The following is an 18,423-nucleotide window of genomic DNA, read 5'->3' as shown; positions in this document are numbered from 1 at the left end:
TACAGTTACCCCAGTATAGCTAGTATAGTGCCCAGTAAAGCTAATATAGTGCCCAGTATAGGTAGGTAGTGCCCCAGTATAGCTAGTATAGTGCCCAGTGTTGGTAGGTAGTGCCCCAGTATAGCTAGTAAAGTGCCCAGTATAGCTAGTATGCCCCAGTTAGGTAGTATAGTGCCCCAGTATAGTTATTATGCCCCAGTATAGCTAGTATAGTGCCTCAGTATAGCTAGTATAGTGCCCAGTTTAGCTAGTATAGTGCCCCAGTATAGCTAGTATAGTGCCCCAGTATAGCTAGTATAAGTATAGCTAGTAGTGCCCCAGTACAGCTAGTATAGTGCCCAGTATAGCTAGTATAGTGCCCCAGTATAGCTAGTAGTGCCCCAGTACAGCCAGTATAGTGCCCAGTATAGCCAGTATAGTGCCCCAGTATAGCAAGTATAGTGCCCCAGTATAGCTAGTAGTGCCCCAGTACAGCCAGTATAGTGCCCCAGTATAGCCAGTATAGTGCCCCAGTATAGCTAGTAGTGCCCCAGTACAGCCAGTATAGTGCCCCAGTATAGCTAGTAGTGCCCCAGTACAGCCAGTATAGTGCCCCAGTATAGCTAGTATAGTGCCCAAGTACAGCCAGTATAGTGCCCCAGTATAGCTAGTAGTGCCCCAGTATAGCTAGTAGTGCCCCAGTACAGCCAGCATAGTGCCCAGTATAGCCAGTATAGTGCCCCAATATAGCTAGTAGTGCCCCAGTACAGCCAGTATAGTGCCCAGTATAGTACCCAAGTATAGCTAGTATAGTGCCCCAGTATAGTGCCCAAGTATAGCAGCCCCCACTTCCACCCCCCTACCTCCCCCGCCCGCGGCCGCCGCTGCTGCAGTTACCTTGGCCGGCGGTGTCTTACATTCCCCTCTCTCTCTCGCCGGAGCGCGCCCCGCTGCTGCTGTGATGGAAAGGGAGGAAGCAGGAAAGAGAGCGGTTCCCATAGTAACGGCGCGCCGCTACAGGAAGCCGCTCTTTCTCTCCTGCTTTCTCCCTCTCTGTCACAGCAGCTGCAGGGCGCGCTGCTGTGACTCACACGCTGACAAGAGGGAGAGAAGGGGAATGTAAGATACCAAGCGGCCGCCAGAGATAACAGCAGCGGCGGCTGCAGAGGGGACGGGGGCAAAAGGACAGTCCCGCGGCCCAACTGAAAGCGTCCTGCGGACCACCAGTGGGCCGCGGACCACAGGTTGGGGATCCCTGCTGTAGAAGATTTAAAAACTCTGTTCAGCAGAAATGATGATATAAATCATATTTTCATTTCTTCCCCTTTCATTATGCAATTAAATAATGTCACGCTGAGCACCCTGCAGAGAGATTCTACCATAATGCAGCAGGGGGCAGTATCCTCAAGGCTTGCTGATACCATGGATACAAATTCTTAGTAAGTGGGAGCACCTCCTCCTGGTCAGGGGTACAGAGAAAGCAGAAACTTATGGTGCCCATACACGGTGGTACAAATAGTTCGATTCTTCCATTTATTAGACATTAACGATCGAATCGAAAAGAAATTGTAAAGAATCTTTAATTTGGTTTTGTTTTTTTTATAAAAATATGATTGGATGGAAAAATCAGGTTGATCGCTTTGAAAATGTAATGGTGTACGGTAGGTTTGATTTAATAGATCAAAATAGTAAAAAAAATAATAATTTTGTATTACCACAACATTGACTTGACCACAAAATACATATTCATCAGTCACAACATTAAACCACTGAACAGTGAGGAGAATATGGGCTGGGGCACACAGAGCGGGTTTTTTGGAGTTTTTGCAGCCGCATGCAGCTGCGGATACGCCTGGTCAATGTATCTCAATGGGGTGGTTCACACCAGAGCGGGAGGCGTTTTGCTGAAACACTTACTCCCGGGGTGAGGCATTTTTTGGATTGCGGAGGCGTTTCTGCCTCCAATGTTAAGTTTAGGAAAACCGCAAACCGCTCTGAAAAACGCCAGTTCAGAGCGGTTTTGCAGGCGTTTTTGTTACAGAAGCTGTTCAGTAACAGCTTTACTGTAACGATATATGAAATCTACTACACCAAAAACGCTTCCCAAAACCACAAAATGCTAGCTGAAACGCTACAGAAAAATAAGAAAAAGCGTTTCAAAATCTGCTAGCATTTTGCGGTTTTTGGTGTGCACCGGGCCTAAGACAGGTTATCTTGTTAATGTGGCCCTTGTTACGGTCAGTGCTAGAAAAGGTTGTGTTGGATGCAAGAATTAAGGGCCCATATGCAATTAACTTTTCCTCCTGAGTGATCTCCTAGGAGATCATTTTCATATTCTTTAAAATAAATTTTACAATTGAAAAAGTACTATCAAAATAGTTTTGAGTGTTTTCTTGCTTGCTGGTAGCTTTAAAAAAACTTTTTATGACACTGCCCCATATGCAACTCACTTTTTCTCCTAGGAGAAAATTTTTCATCTTCCATTTATAAAAACATTTTAGTACTTTGCAATGGAAATAGTAACAAAAAGTAGGTGAAAAGTACTATCAAAACTATTTTGAGTATTTGTTTGTTTGCTTGCTGCTGGTTTAACCACTTCCGGATTCCGGGTGGTTTGGCTGATCTGTGCTGCGGGGGCTCTTCAGCCCGCAGCACAGATCAGAAATCAGGCAGGGCGATCAGACCTCCACCCTTTTTTCCCCACTAGGGGGATGTCCTGCTGGGGGGGGTCTGATCGCCACCGCGCTGCTATGCCTAGCGGGGGGGGGGGGGGCTCCTCAAAGCCCCCCTCCGCAGCACTAGTCCTCCCTCTGCCTCCTTCCCTCCCTCTCCCGTCCCTTGTGTGTGGCGCAGGACGGAAAGCCGCCCTGCGCCGGATAGGATAGGCTTTAGCCTATCAGATGCCGGCGATCCCTGGCCAATCAGAGGCCGGGGATCGCCGATCTCCTCTACGGCGCTGCTGCGCAGCAGCGCCGTATATATGTAAACACCGGGGAAGATCTTCCCCGCGTGTTTACATTTACCCTGCGAGCCGCGATCGGCGGCTCGCAGGGTGTTCACGGAGACACCCTCCGTGAACTGACATGGAACGTTTCCATGGAAACCACTTCAGGATTCAGGGGCGTAGTTAAGCGTACGCAGAATCCTGAAGTGGTTAAAATGCATTTTACTGACAAGTTTGAAAATTTCACCAAGGAGAAAACTCAGGTGAAAAAGTGAACTGCATAAGGGCCAAGGATCTGAGAGACTTTGAAACCACATTATGATGGCCAGATAACTTGGTAGGAATGGTCAGTTGGTCAATTAGATGCTAATAATTCTAATAATTCAGAGTTGATGCAGTTTTTATGCTCATCACGGGCGTCCACGCATACAGGGCAAATTGGGGCATCTGCCCGCCCTGAACGCCTGCTGATCCCCCACCCCTCCCCCCTGGCCGCCGCCGTCCCCGCTGCCAGCGTCAGACCTCCGATCAGCCAGCGACCACTAGTGCGGGCGATAGGACCTAGAACACCGCACTGATATGCGGAAGTGACATCACTTCCGCATATACAGCGTGGTGTTCACAAGTACCGTGTGCCCGATCTAACTGGTCAGGTCGCTGATACTAAGGTCTGACGCTGGGCTGCTGGGACAAAGGTGAGTGAGGGGAACCTGTCACTACCTAACTGGGGGTCCCTGTCACTACCTTAACTGGGGGTCCCTGTCACTACCTAAACTGGGGGTCCCTGTCACTACCTAACCTGGGGGGCACCTGTCACTACCTAAACTGGGGGGCACCTGTCACTACCTAAACTGGGGGTCGCTGTCACTACCTAACCTGGGGGGCTCCTGTCGCTACCTTACCTGGGGGGGTCCCCGTCACTACCTAAACTGGGGGTCCCTTTTCACTAAACTGGGGGTCCCTGTCACTATCTAACCTGGGGGTCCTTGTCACTACCTAACCTGGGGGTCCCTGTCACTACCTCAACTGGGGGTACCTGTCTCTACCTAAACTGGGGGGCTCCTGTCACTACATACACTTGGGGGTCCCTGTCACTACCTAACCTGGGGGTCCCTGTCACTACCTAAACTGGGGGGCTCCTGTCACTATCTAAACTGGGGGTCCCTGTCACTATCTAAACTGGGGGGCTCCTGTCTCTACCTAAACTGGGGGATTCCTGTCACTACCTGAACTGGGGGGCTCCTGTCACTACCTGAACTGGGGGGCTCCTGTCACTACCTGAATGGGGGGGCTCCTGTCACTACCTAAACTAGGGGGCACCTGTCGCTACCTAAACTATCTAGGCCAGCAAGCCCAGCATCACCACCAGCCAACCAGCCCAGAATCACTGTCAAAAAAGCCACAGCATCATCACTAGTCAGGCCAGCATTTACTTCAACCAGCCAAGCACAGTCAAGCATCACCGCCAGCTCGGCCACAGCATCACCGCCAGCCCGGCCACAGCATCACCGCCAGCCCGGCCACAGCATCACCGCCAGCCCGGCCACAGCATCACCGCCAGCCCGGCCACAGCATCACCGCCAGCCCGGCCACAGCATCACCGCCAGCCCGGCCACAGCATCACCGCCAGCCCGGCCACAGAATCACCGCCAGCCCGGCCACAGAATCACCGCCAGCCCGGCCACAGCATCACCGCCAGCCTGGCCACAGCATCACCACCAGCCCGGCCCCAGCATCACCGCCAGGCCTTTCAGCCCACACATCATCCCCAATCCAGCCAAACACAGTATTGCCAGGCCAGCCAGGCACAGCAGCCAGTAGAGGAGAATTCAGAAGCCAGGTGAGAGGTGTCTACCATATTAAGGGGGCATTCTGCCTATTTATGTGAAATGCTGTCTATTTATGTGCCTCATGGCTGCTGAATTTGTCTTGTTGGGGGCCTCATGATTGCTGAATTTGTCTTGTTGGGGGGCTCATGATTGCTGAATTTGTCTTGATAGGGGCCTCATGATTGCTGAATTTGTCTTGATGGGGGTCACATGATTGCTAACTGCAAGACTATGGGAAAAGCTGAATCATCATCATATGAGACAATAGCATTAAACCTACTTTTTTAGTTTTTTAAAATAGAAAATAAAACTAGGAGGTTCTAAAAAAAAAATGAATACATTTTTTCAGGAGTAGGATGGATGAAATGGTTTATCTTCACAGTTTATTTTGAACTTGGATTTTCCATAATGTCCATGTAGGAGTTAAAACGTCTGCACTTAGTTTAAATTGCTGTTGCCACTTTGCGATAGACGAGTGACTTTTGGGTTGCAGTTAGGGCACTCGGCCTCCAAAATGTTCGCCACCACTGTCCTAATCTAATGTCCCACCATTGCCAAGTTCATGTAAGTTTGTCTCCACCCATTACCACACCCACATTCTGGTTCATGGCCACACCCATTTTTCGTCGTGGCGCGCCGCACAACGAAACCCTCATTTTTTGGCACCGCACAACTTCACCCCAGTGTTTGCCGCGCCACTTCTTCCCCACCCCTTTTTGGCCCCCCCTCCCCCTGGAAATTTTTTTGTGGACGCCCATGATGCTCATTTAGGCAGCTTGGAAATGGACCAATCAAATGCAGCATGGCTGCTCCATTTCTAAAAGCCATTTACTCATGCACATGTGGAAGGAGAAATACACAGAGATACAAACGGCATACAAGTAAAGGACTTTTCTTGAGCTCAGCCCACTTTCAGGGCCCTTCCATATATAGGTTCCCACGTCACAAGTGCAATGAAAGTCTACAGAGACTTTCATATTTAAGAGTTATCAGGCATTTATAATAAAATAATAATAATAATAAAAAAAAAAAAAAAAAAAAAAAACGCTTTACTCACTTGGGGCATTCCCCAGCCCCTTGCAGCTGACTGTCCCGCGCCGACTGCTCCGTTCTCCGCTGCCCTCCCGGTCTCTGCGCACAGTGCAGAGGCCACCCAGAGGTGCAGAACTACTGCACCTGCGCAGTAAGCCGCGTACAACGTGGGCTTGATTGCCAGCGGCGGTTCCCGCAGTAAGGACGACCTCCGGGTCGGCCTCTGCACCGTGCGCGGGGAGTGGAGCGGTCGGCGTGGGACAGTCGGCTGCAAGGGGCTGGAGAATGCCCCAGGTGAGTCAAGCTTTTTTTTTATTTTTATAAAGCTTTACTCACCTGGGGAATTCTCCAGCCCCCTATAGCCGATTGTCCCACGCCGACCGCTCCGCTCTCCGCGCACGGTGCAGAGGCTAACCCCGAGGCCGTCCTTACTGCGTGAACCGCCGCTGGCAATCAAGCCCACGTTGTACGCGGCTTACTGCACAGGTGCAGTAGTTCTGCGCCTGCGCAGTAAGCCGCGTACAACTTGGGCTTGATTGACAGTGGTGGTTCACGCAGGCGCAATAAGGACGACCTCGGGGTCGGCCTCTGCACTGTGCGCAGAGACCGAGAGGGCACCGGAGAGCGGAATGCCCCAGGTGAGTAAAGCTTCTTTTAAAAGAAAAATGCCTGATGATTCCTTTAAGGGATGTATTGGCCTTCGCTGGAAGTAGTCAAATCACCGCAATCCCGTTGCAAAGTCATCCATGGGTTACTTCAATCTGTGAATACCGCAGATTATGCAGTAATGCAAGTCTATAGCAATGCATTAAGTGTAGACGACAGAGCGCAGTGTGATGGGGCACGCATGGTTGGTCCGATGTGAATTCCAGTGGCATACTTCCTGTCCAGTAGGGAGTGCGTCACTGAACGGGGGAGGGAGGAGGGCATATTGACCCTGTCGGTGCACTCTGCCACAGGGTCATATGAACTACAGATTTTGTGGTGATCCCAGGGCAGGCTGTAATGTCATGGGTTCACTATATCACACAAGTGTGAAACCAGCATCAAGGGAACCTGGAGTGAGAGCATTGTATTGCTTGATGGTCTCAACCAAGCCACCCCCAACACGCATGCACATACAATTGGCCTTTCGCAATTAATGTTTGATGAAACTTGAACCAACCATTTAGATACTGACCTAAGAAGAGAGAAGACTCTGGATCCCACAGAGCCTTCCCGATGGTCTCTCACGCCTCTCGTTCCACCGCTGTCTTCCCAGTGAAGTAATCAGACAAGAATGTTAGAACACGTCTTCGGGACCCATCAGAAGGCTTCAATACTTGCATCCCGGAGTGCCTCTGAAGATGAGCAGGTGCACATGTGCCAATCCATGCTCGTGCTTGCGCAATACAGATGCGAAGGTCTTTGGTAGGACTCAGGGAGGGCTTCCAAATGTGCAGGAATTGAACAGGGGATGCTGGTGGAACGAGGGGATGCAGAGAGGACTAGAAAGGCTCTATGGGATCCACAGCCTGCCCTCTAAAAAGGTAACTTAATACAAAAAAAAATTCTCAATTCAGGTTTGGCTGAAAAGTAAATAAATATGTCAGCCTCCGTATTCCTCTCTCCTCAGGTGTGCTTGAAGTATAAAGGAAAATAATGCTTTTAAAATGGAATCCATTGATGCTGCAACTCAACATCTAGAAGTTTCCTCTGAAGCACATCCTTCAACCTTGAGAATGGAGCCCTCTAATAAATCTATGGCTTGATCACATCAAATCCTACAAGAGCTTCGGTTCCCTCTGTGTTTGTTCTTTTTGTCTTTCCTCTACGAAATGCTGCGGCTAAGAAATCATTCTTGTGGAAAGTCAACAAGCTGAGGATATTGCAGTATGTGAAAGTTCATAAAGCAAGATGTGACAATCATTGGCAGACTGTCTCATGGAACAACAAATTCAAATTGGAAAATTTTGTTTTTTGACAAAGACGTTTGTGGGTTAAATTTATCAATCTTGCCCTCTGGCAAAGGAAACGCTAAACAGAAACACTCAGACCGAATATCAGACAGCAAGGACATTACCAAGTGCAAATCAAAGGGGAACTCTGTGTTACTCCTACTTTAAAACACTTTAAAAAAGCAAACAGTCAATTGTTGATTTAAAAGCCCAGATGTTAGTTGCACCTATCCGCAGATACTGTACATGTGAAACATAGGCTGACTGTCATGGTTTCTAAGTATCCCTATGGATACTAATATAAACCAGTACACACAGTAGTGTGTCCTTTAGGCATGGGAGGTGGCAGTGATGGTGAAGAGGAACCCAACTTCTTCTCTCCTTCTTTCCCTCAGGTCTTCCGCTCTTGCACTGCTTCAAGAGTGACACTCTATTGAACTCACATTGTAGAGAAGTGCAGCAGTGCTACCAGCAAATATATCACCTGAAGTGCAAGGCAGGGTTTCTTGGCACATGGTGCGCGGCGTAGCGACTGAATTGGGCACCGCTATAGCCACAATGCCATAGTGCGCAGCTCACGCAGTGGTAATTCATGGTTCCGACTGTCATATCTCGAATTACTTCTCCCTCAGAGTTGCTAAGAAAGGGGGGATAGTAATTAACGCCACCTGGAATTTCACCAGCAGCAAGGTGATCCAGCAAAGTGAGCAGGTGGCAAATTGCCATGGATCACCAGCAGTGCTTGGTCCAATGCAGCGTCCTCTGCTGCAGCTCCTCACTCAATAGCCTCCATCCTGGTCTTCTGCATGTCTTTCTCTGCATAGCTGGGCCTAGAGGCTGCCTTTTACGGTCAGAGTGCAGTGAAGTCGGATTAGTTGTGCCTATAGCTGCCCCAGAGTGCTGCCAATAAAGCGTCACAATGTTCCTTGAACCTCTTCCAAACCTCTGTGTGCATTAATTTGAAAGAAGGAAAGGGCCATAAGCATAAAAAAATGCTAGAACTAGAAATTATAGCTGGGTTTGCCCTTCAGCATTCCATATCCTGACAGCACTTTCTATAAAAGGAAACCTTTCTTAGCAGTAGTACAGACTAACCAGCAAGCTCATGGTGACCCAGAACTCATTGGAGTGTGTAAGGGACTACAATGGTCCTAAAAGCCCCCTTACTGAGATGTTAAGAAAAACAAAAATTTGCTTTCCTAAAACAGAAAGAATTTGCGATAATTCAGGTTGGAGTGAGCTCGAGATGTCTCCCAGAGCACCACTGCTGAATATATGCAAATTAACCATTGTACCCTTAGAAGCTAAACACACCTCCAGAACCGCTGGATTGCAATGATGTGTCAGCTTGTTAAATTGTACAGAGCCATAATAATCCAACATGCATACAGACTGTTTCGGATTGTTTGATCCTCATCAGTGCATGGCATGGATTAATTTGGCTCTATGGAGTAGGGCTTGTAAACCGAGAGGTACAGACTAACCAGCAAGCTCATGGTGACCCAGAACTCATTGGAGTGTGTAAGGGACTACAATGGTCCTAAAAGCCCCCTTACTGAGATGTTAAGAAAAACAAAAATTTGCTTTCCTAAAACAGAAAGAATTTGCGATAATTCAGGTTGGAGTGAGCTCGAGATGTCTCCCAGAGCACCACTGCTGAATATATGCAAATTAACCATTGTACCCTTAGAAGCTAAACACACCTCCAGAACCGCTGGATTGCAATGATGTGTCAGCTTGTTAAATTGTACAGAGCCATAATAATCCAACATGCATACAGACTGTTTCGGATTGTTTGATCCTCATCAGTGCATGGCATGGATTAATTTGGCTCTATGGAGTAGGGCTTGTAAACCGAGAGGTACAGACTAACCAGCAAGCTCATGGTGACCCAGAACTCATTGGAGTGTGTAAGGGACTACAATGGTCCTAAAAGCCCCCTTACTGAGATGTTAAGAAAAACAAAAATTTGCTTTCCTAAAACAGAAAGAATTTGCGATAATTCAGGTTGGAGTGAGCTCGAGATGTCTCCCAGAGCACCACTGCTGAATATATGCAAATTAACCATTGTACCCTTAGAAGCTAAACACACCTCCAGAACCGCTGGATTGCAATGATGTGTCAGCTTGTTAAATTGTACAGAGCCATAATAATCCAACATGCATACAGACTGTTTCGGATTGTTTGATCCTCATCAGTGCATGGCATGGATTAATTTGGCTCTATGGAGTAGGGCTTGTAAACCGAGAGGTACAGACTAACCAGCAAGCTCATGGTGACCCAGAACTCATTGGAGTGTGTAAGGGACTACAATGGTCCTAAAAGCCCCCTTACTGAGATGTTAAGAAAAACAAAAATTTGCTTTCCTAAAACAGAAAGAATTTGCGATAATTCAGGTTGGAGTGAGCTCGAGATGTCTCCCAGAGCACCACTGCTGAATATATGCAAATTAACCATTGTACCCTTGGAAGCTAAACACACCTCCAGAACCGCTGGATTGCAATGATGTGTCAGCTTGTTAAATTGTACAGAGCCATAATAATCCAACATGCATACAGACTGTTTCGGATTGTTTGATCCTCATCAGTGCATGGCATGGATTAATTTGGCTCTATGGAGTAGGGCTTGTAAACCGAGAGGTACAGACTAACCAGCAAGCTCATGGTGACCCAGAACTCATTGGAGTGTGTAAGGGACTACAATGGTCCTAAAAGCCCCCTTACTGAGATGTTAAGAAAAACAAAAATTTGCTTTCCTAAAACAGAAAGAATTTGCGATAATTCAGGTTGGAGTGAGCTCGAGATGTCTCCCAGAGCACCACTGCTGAATATATGCAAATTAACCATTGTACCCTTAGAAGCTAAACACACCTCCAGAACCGCTGGATTGCAATGATGTGTCAGCTTGTTAAATTGTACAGAGCCATAATAATCCAACATGCATACAGACTGTTTCGGATTGTTTGATCCTCATCAGTGCATGGCATGGATTAATTTGGCTCTATGGAGTAGGGCTTGTAAACCGAGAGGTACAGACTAACCAGCAAGCTCATGGTGACCCAGAACTCATTGGAGTGTGTAAGGGACTACAATGGTCCTAAAAGCCCCCTTACTGAGATGTTAAGAAAAACAAAAATTTGCTTTCCTAAGCAAATTTTCCTTAGCAGTAGGTATGCAGCTATGTGCACTCACCCTCTGTACAGATCCACAGATAAGTATACTTGCCATATATCTTTTATACTGAACTTGGATGCGCAGTATTTTCAGGCTAAACAACCCCAGTTTGTCTATCCTTTTTCTGTAAGTGGAACCTTTCGCCAATTAATTTAGTAGCACATTTTAGTAACCATTTTAAAACTCCATTCATTGTAATGTAACAATAACATTAACTGGATATATCACAATCTATGCAATATGTGACACTTGCTGCAGACACAAACTGGTTATTTCTGCCTCAGGGCTTCCTTAATGTGAACCAGAGGTGAAAATAAACGGATGAGATAAACAACTGTATCTATCCTCCTACTTTTCTTTTTAGACATCTCACAGTTTATTTTATGTTTCAAACTTAAAGGGACCCTGAGTAGGTTTAAAAATCACAATTTGAACTTTGCTGGGGCTTCCTTCAGCCCACCGTAGGCTCTCCTCCCAGTCCCACTGGCAGCTCTGGTAATTGGGGACTTCAGGCTGAAGTTGCCAGTACGAGCCCTCGCTATGCACGTTGCACGTCATTGCGCCGGCCGGCATGAGAGTCCTGTGCATCTGCGGTTCTCTAACTCTGAACCGCGCATGCGCAGGACTCTCACGCCAGCCGGTGTGAATCCACATAACGTGCATGGGGGGGGGGGGGGGGGGGGGGGCTCGTACTGGTGACATAAGTCGACAATGAATAAAGCCACCAGCGGGACCGGGAAACCTCACGGCCTACGGTGGGCTGGAGGAAGCCCCAGGTAAGTTCAAACTTTGATTTTTAAACCAGGGTCCTTTAAAAAGTAGATGTAATGTTTTACTGTCTCTGCTCAATGACACAGTATTTCCGTGGCCCAGAGCTACAATATATGAACTACTGACTTTGTTTTTATGATTCTCCTGTGCTGTTCTCTACCAGGAAATAGTTCATGGCTTTAATTTCTTTCTTATCAGCGAGGGTTATGCTATAGTCCGACATGGTCCCTATAGGAAAGTCACTTGCATACCTTTTTGTTAATTCTTTCAGGCAGAAAAACAAATAAAGGAACACAGCAAAGTTATTTGTATGCTTGGAATTGTACATACATATGTTTTTCTCATGTCTCCTCACCCCAGTTACACTTTAAGACAAGTATGTTTACACTGGATGGACACAGCAACGTCAAGAGTTATGTCAGTCCTGTCTGCTTCCTCATTTCTTCACTTATAGACTCAACAGTGGAGAAAGTTATAGCTTAAAAACAGTATGAGATGTGGAAACAAAACCTACAATATGTGTGGAAATGTCTTTGTAAGGGGAAGATGCACATAATGTTTGGTTGCAAAAGTTCAGATACAGTTGAAGGCTTGTACAGACAGAGATCTGCCATTTGAAATAAAAATTTGTGATTGTACTCAAAGTTTGAAGTGGTCTAATAGAGCTGGCATGTGTGTCATAAAAAGGTAATGTCCACAACCAATTTAGAAAAATACAAAATCATTACTTTATTAATGTTACTAACTTGCTAAGACGATTTTTAAATTAAAAGCGCATGGGATGACCACCCCGCCACACATACAGAGCACACCCCACTCACTGGTGCACCGTACACCAACACATGGGATATCAGAAGATCGGATGCTGACAAGATAAGGGCAAGCAGTTGTTTAGTGAGTAATCTACTCCTCAGTCCTTTTTTGCACATAGACACCTCTGCCAGTTGTCATAACACTCAGGGTTAGAATCCATTGATGTTTGTGGTAGCAGCAGATCTGAGCAGTGTTGCCAACTTATCCCTTTAATTACTGACGCATCTAAGTTATACAGGTTCTGGGGCTATTTGCACATAATCAGTGCCCTAACTGCATCTACCTAGCCACAAAACCTGTTTAGTTCATATGTGTCAGTAATTAAAGGGATGAGTTGGCAACACTGGATCTGAGCGCATGCACAGCAGTGACAGTTAGCAGCAAACATAAGCCAGAAAATATCACCTCAGTCCAAGCCAAGCAACTACTGAACAGCGGGTGTCAACCAGGATCTCCCTGTGCATCACCTCACATATATTCAATCAGCCTTGCTCAAAGCGTATAGCCAAACAGTTAGTGGGTCACACATGACTGTATCTCACCCACTCCTTGGACAGTTCGCAGTGTTGCTAGATCCAGCAGAAGGACAGAGTCAGTTTACCACAAGGCATCCGGTAAATCCATCCCAATGTGCATGTGCAAAACCTCCGGGCACAAGGATACTAGGACCGGCCAGTTGGTATGCCCATCCAGGCGGGCCACCTCGGGTGGCAGATATAACAACGTCACTGGGTGTTGCGCTGCTGGGTGACGGCGTGGCGTCCCATGAACGAGAGCGGTTCCCCTACCGCAGTTTCACCGGCTTCCGGCTTCGACAGGGGGCGTGGCTTACTCACTCACTCACTCACAGCGCTTTCATCCGGCACTCACACCCATCATCCTTTAAAAAGTAGATGTAATGTTTTACTGTCTCTGCTCAATGACAGTATTTCCATGGCCCAGAGCTACAATATATGAACTACTGACTTTGTTTTTATGATTCTCCTGTGCTGTTCTCTACCAGGAAATAGCTCATGGCTTTAATTTCTTTCTTATCAGCGAGGGTTATGCTATAGTCCGACTTGGTCCCTATAGGAAAGTCACTTGCATACCTTTTTGTTAATTATTTCAGGCAGAAAAACAAATAAAGGAACACAGCAAAGTTATTTGTATGCTTGGAATTGTACATACATATGTCTTCCTCATGTCTCCTCACCCCAAGACAAGTATGTTTACACTGGATGGACACAGCAAAGTCAAGAGTTATGTCAGTCCTGTCTGCTTCCTCATTTCTTCACTTATAGACTCAACAGTGGAGAAAGTTATATCTTAAAAACAGTATGAGATGTGGAAACAAAACCTACAATAAAGGGCTGGTGCACACTGAGCGGCTTTTTCAGCGTTTCTGCAGCCGCTTGCGGCTGCGGATCCGCTTGGTCAATGTATCTCAATGGGGTGGTGCACACCAGAGTGGGAGGCGTTTTGCAGAAACGAATCCTCCCGGGGTGAGGCATTTTTTGGATTTCGGATGCGTTTCTGCCTCAATGTTAAGTAAAGGAAAAACGCAAACCGCTCTGAAAAACGCCTGTTCAGAGCGGTTTTGCCGGCGTTTTTGTTACAGAAGCTGTTCAGTAACAGCTTTACTGTAACAATATATGAAATCAAATACACCAAAACCGCTACACTAATCCGCAAAACGCTAGCTGAAACGCTACAGAAAAATAAGAAAAAGCGTTTCAAAATCTGCTAGCATTTTGCGGATCTGCTAGCGGGTTTTGGTGTGCACCAGGCCTATGTGTGGAAATGTCTGTGTAAGGGGAAGATGCACATAATGTTTGGTTGCAAAAGTTCAGATACAGTTGAAGGCTTGTACAGACAGAGATCTGCCATTTGAAATAATAATTTGTGATTGATTTAGGTAGTGATTAGTGAAAAATTATCCTAATATGCTAATTGCTATCCAGTCGGGGAAAATTGGGGCCATCAAATCACGGAGCAATTAACACAACTGCTGGTTAATTGGATCAGCTGCTAGAGGTTGGGGATTGCTAATCTCAATTTCCTCGCCTCCTGTGTGCAGCTAATTAGCATAGTACACATTTTTTTTTAATCATCACTGGTATCAGGTGACAGTCTGATGTTTGCATTGGTGTGACACTGTTCTAGCCCAGTGTTTCTCAACATTTTATTGGTATGTACCCATTTTGGAACCCCGTACTCACCAAGTACCCCTTGGCATAGTAAACATTACCACAAGTACCCCTTAACAAATATATATTTAATTGTAGTAGATGATGATTGGTTCTAAACAATTTCCAAGCATTTACTATTCAATTTGCTAAAACACTAACTTGGTGTTTTTTAAAATAAGATTGATCATGCCCCATACACAGGCTTAACAGCGGTCTTTTATGCAGCATCATTGTTGAACAACTTTTGTTGTGAAACAAGATGAAACAGCTAAAAAAAAAAAAAAAAAAAAAAAGTCTTTTGCTATTGTTCAAAAAGCTGATAAGACTGATAAGAAGGCGATCCAACTGTTGGTATGACGTCTTATCAGCTGTTTGAACAATAGCAAAATACTTTTTTTTGCAGTTTCATCACAACGAAAGTTGCTCAACAATTGTGCTGCATAAAAGACTGCTGTTGAGCGAGTGTATGGGGCTTTAAAGAGAATCTGTACTCTAAAATTCTTACAATAAAAAGCATACTATTCTATTCATTATGTTCTCCTGGGCCCCTCTGTGCTGTTTCTGCCACTCCCTGCTGCAATCCTGGCTTGTAATGGCCAGTTTTAGGCAGTGTTTACAAACAAAAGACATGGCTGCTAACCAGAGTGTGATAGACTGAGAGGAGAGCTTGGAGAGGGTGTGTAAAGCTTCTGCCTATCACAAGCAGTGCTGCACATTCCACACATTCCAGCCTGAGCCCGACAGCGAAAAGAAGATAAGATTTATTACAGCGACAGTGCAACTAGAAAAGGCTGTAGTATGCCAGAGCACATTAGAACAGGTATAGGAACTTATAGGATAGAAGAAATAAGGCTCAAAATTCAGTTACAGAGTCTCTTTAAACTCTAAATTTGTTATTCTGGATAAGTATAATATATAAAGCCCAAGTACCCCCTGGAACCATCAGAAGTACCCCATGGGGTACGCATACTACACGTTCTGCACCCAACCCTGCACAGAGTAACAGCAAGTGGTTGTTCTGGATTTATGTAGCTAATTTGGGATGATCTCTGAGCAGTCCGAAGATTCTTCCAGGAAAATGACACCCGGGAGCCCCGTATGGTGTAGTACTTGATAACAGGATGTAGAAGATTGATACTCACAAGCGTAGGTTGCAGTACTAGTAACCACAGTATGAAGATAAGAAAACCCATCCTCACTGGGGTTCTTTAGGATGTTTGCATCAGGTGGGTCGCACTTTACAAAAAGACCGCCATTCCCGGAGCAATTGCGTTCTGGCTACTGTAGCCACTGATGCGATCACTCCAGGATCGCTCGCTCCCAAACTGCTTCAAGCAGCATTTTGCAACTGCTATGCTGAAAGTAGGACCACCCCCCATAGGGATCCACTGGTGTAGTGATGCAAAAGTGCTCCCAGTAGGTTGCAGGCCTCAAGGAATTTGATCCATAATCCTTCAACAAACTGGAGGGGGCGCATTTATTAGGTAACTGGAAGGGAAGAGGCACCCTAAAAAGACAGGATATGGATGATCAAAATAATAGGCAAGCATACCTCCCAACTTTTTGAGATGAGAAAGGGGGACACTTAAGCCACGCCCCTGTCACACCCTAATCCCACCCCCAGCACACCCCTAGTCACGCATATGATAAAGATTTAATGAGAAAAATATGTTTTATAATTCAAACCACACGGGTCCTTTCTATCATGGTTCATTTTCCTTCATATTAACATTTAAAAATGAATAATATGTCAATTTAAAGGACGGGAATAAAGTTTAGAGTCAAACACATTTTTAGGTAGAGAAATATATATTTACATAGAAAGGAGGGACAAATGAGGACGAAAGAGGGACAGGCTCCCAAAGAGGGACTGTCCCTCAGCAAGAGGGACATTTGGGAGCTATAGGCAAGGTATTCTCTCTGAGGTAAGAAATCTTTATTGAAGTAAACAGGTTTTGTTTTTCTTAATTGAACACCTAAACAGAAAATGTGTGTAGTACAGGCACTCCCAACTCTCAAGCGTTTTTGTTTTTTTTTCAAACACTGTGTATTGACCTGAAGAAGTAGGCAGAGATCTACAAAATGCATTATTATTTTTAGTGTTCAGTGTAAAAAAACAAAAACATACAGTTTACCTCAGGCAAGGTATTTTCTCCTTCCTTTGAGGTAAGAACGCTTTCTATTAGGATTTTGGATCATCCATATCCAGTCTCTTTGAGACACCTCTTCCCTCCCAGTCTTTTGGCTGATTGTTATTGTATTGCCCCCGGTGGTGTGCCTCCTGCTCCCACCACTCCTAGTTCACCCCAGTACCGTACATGCTGCTTGCATAGGAGCATTGGGTTGCTACAGACTCACTGGACAGAATAATATGATGCCATTGTTGAAATGTCTTGACTATTGCAGCTTTGTTTCTCTCAAAACGGTCTCATATGCTTCCGCCACTGTCTCAGCGATCTGTCCGGCACCGCAGGCGTCACAAAGGTATAAAAGGAAAACACTGTAAATCCTTTGATAAGAAGCTGCTTGATTTTTAACCAGACGAGCGCCTGATTTTGTCACGGCCTTGCTTGATAAATTCCCCCCTATATGCCTTGAAGAGGAGTTGGTAAGAAGAACACTGATGCAATCAAAGAAGAGTTATGACAAGTCTTGCAAGGAGCTTGGAGGAATTTATCACAAGACTACGCGAAAAAATTATACAAGTGTACCAAAGTAAACTGCTTCAGTTGAGTCTTGTAAGGAAGGTCATGCAATATTTGTATAAAAATCACAATGTGTTTGCTTACTTCTACTTCTTACATTACTGGTTGGTGGACTGACAAGCAAATATGCAATTTATGCTATTCAGTACAGCAAATTTGGCCACCACATGCTCAGCTAGATTGTAGGGGTGCTTGAAGATTATCTATATATACAAACATAAAACTTAAAGAGAGACTGAAGCAAATTAATTTTGGCCCTTTTACCTTATAATTCGTTTCAGTACGCTCACCACAAGTAAACCGCTGCATCCCCGCCGCTAAACGAGCGCTTTAGACCCCCCAAATCCCCGGGGGCAATCTGGCTGGCATTTCCTGAAAGAGGCAGAGCTTTCAGCTTGGCCTCTCCTGATGTCAATCAGGGCGGATCGCCGCCTCTCCCCACCCCTCTCACTCTTCCTTCACAGAGATGGGCTGGGAGAGGCGGAGATCCGCTCGTCTATTGACGTCAGGAAAGGAAGAGCTGCCTCTCAGCGCAGCAAAATCCAAGACCAAGTTGGTCGTGGATGTTTGCCCGGCGATTTGGGGGGTCTGAACCACTCATTTTGCGGTGGGGATGCAGCGGTTTACTTGTGCTGAGACTACTTAAAGAGAACGCGAGGTGAGTTCTAACAATGCTAACAGCACACAGAGGCTGGGTCTGCATATACTGCCCAGCCTCTGTTGCTATACCAATTCCCTCACAGCGTGTCGCAGCCGGCTGTTTACCTCTGTAAGTCTCAATCTCGCTGCTCCCCTGCCTCCTCCATAGCTCTTGTCCCTGCCTGCGTCCCTTCCCTCCCCGCTGATTGGAGGGAAGGGACCGGGCAGGGATCGGAGCTATGGAGGAGGCAGGGGAGCAGCTGAGACTGACACAGAAGTAAACTGCCAGCACAGCTCCGCTGATTATTTATGGGGCATAGCAGAGCTAAGGGGGAACTTAGGGGGGGTTGGGATAGCAACAGAGGCTGGGCAGTATATGTAGACCCAGCCTCTGTGTGCCGTTAGCATTGTTAGAACTCACCTTGGGTTC

At 46.2% G+C, this 18,423-nt stretch overlaps 1 protein-coding gene across 10 annotated transcripts in view; it reads right to left on the bottom strand.

Moving 5' to 3' along the window:
* The window catches only part of TMEM91 (transmembrane protein 91), a 510,612-nt gene that overhangs the window by 418,104 nt on the left and 74,085 nt on the right, over positions 1 to 18,423 (bottom strand). The window lies entirely within an intron of this gene.

Source organism: Hyperolius riggenbachi, chromosome 8, assembly GCF_040937935.1.
Source record: "Hyperolius riggenbachi isolate aHypRig1 chromosome 8, aHypRig1.pri, whole genome shotgun sequence".
Lineage (NCBI taxonomy): Eukaryota > Metazoa > Chordata > Amphibia > Anura > Hyperoliidae > Hyperolius > Hyperolius riggenbachi.
Note: the sequence above shows the minus strand (reverse complement) of the source record. Positions and strands in the feature narration are given on the sequence as shown.